A 1,072-nucleotide genomic window follows, 5' to 3' on the forward strand; every position below is an offset into this window, starting at 1 on the left:
CAGAGAAATCCTTACAGGGAATCAGACTTACTCTGCTCACCTCTCTAGCTTCAACAGCACAAAGTCTGATTTGACTATCAAGGCACCCCGGAAATAGCAGGTCACAAGAGAGTGACAAACATACAAAAGAAGTAGAGGAAAATTAAGATAGTAAGGATGAGGAAAGAAAAAGCAGCAGTTCCCTGTTGTAGTTCAGGCACAGTTATGAGCATGACGTTGTTGGATCAGCCCATTTACAATTCTACTGTGCATTAGAACGAGAAATGCCCCCCCCCCTTTTTAGGAATGGCATAGAGGCACTACAGTTAGTGGCACCGCCCCGTGGGGTCAACTCGGCCATGTACGTGCCCAAGATCTGATGTGTTTCATTGGAAAGAAGAAGCACCCGCCAACCAAACCACATCTGCTTTTCACCCAACCTGTCCCCGCAGTTTGGTGCAAAACAAATTCTGAAGTTATACAAACAGCCAAAAAATGGGAAATTATGCGACTCTGTTAATTTTAACAACGAATGATAAAGGAAAATTATTTAAAATTATGCAAAAAAGGATCAAATTTAGCTAAATAAAATGTGGGGGGAGGGGAGGGGGGGGCATATAACCACGGGGACAGCCCAACGAACAAACAATTAAACAAGTCGTCAAAATTTCCAGCCAGCAACAGTAGCGCCTGACAGCTCAAAGGACTGGCCCTGTCATAAATAACATCATTATGTAAATGTGTGCTGTGGACCGAACTTCATACAAGGCTGAAACTAGATTTGAATAGGAAGGTTGTTTTTTTATTACATTCTCTTCTTTCTTTCTTTCTTTCTTTCTTTCTTTCTTTCTTTCTTTCTTTCTTTCTTTCTTTCTTTTCTTCCTTTTCCCCCCCTTTTTTCTGGCTGTGAATAAGTAAAGCACCCCGACACAACAAAGGCTATTTACAGCTGGGTAAAAGCGAGATATACAGACCGAAACGACAGTGTGAAAGAAAAGACTCATGCAGGCATGGGGAAATAGGCCTACGATCTTTCGTTCTGTTGTGAACATTTCTGACAAAGTCGGAGCCTCCAAATAATATAGCGGGAGGG

Source organism: Aplysia californica, unplaced genomic scaffold, assembly GCF_000002075.1.
Source record: "Aplysia californica isolate F4 #8 unplaced genomic scaffold, AplCal3.0 scaffold00178, whole genome shotgun sequence".
NCBI classification, from domain to species: domain Eukaryota; kingdom Metazoa; phylum Mollusca; class Gastropoda; order Aplysiida; family Aplysiidae; genus Aplysia; species Aplysia californica.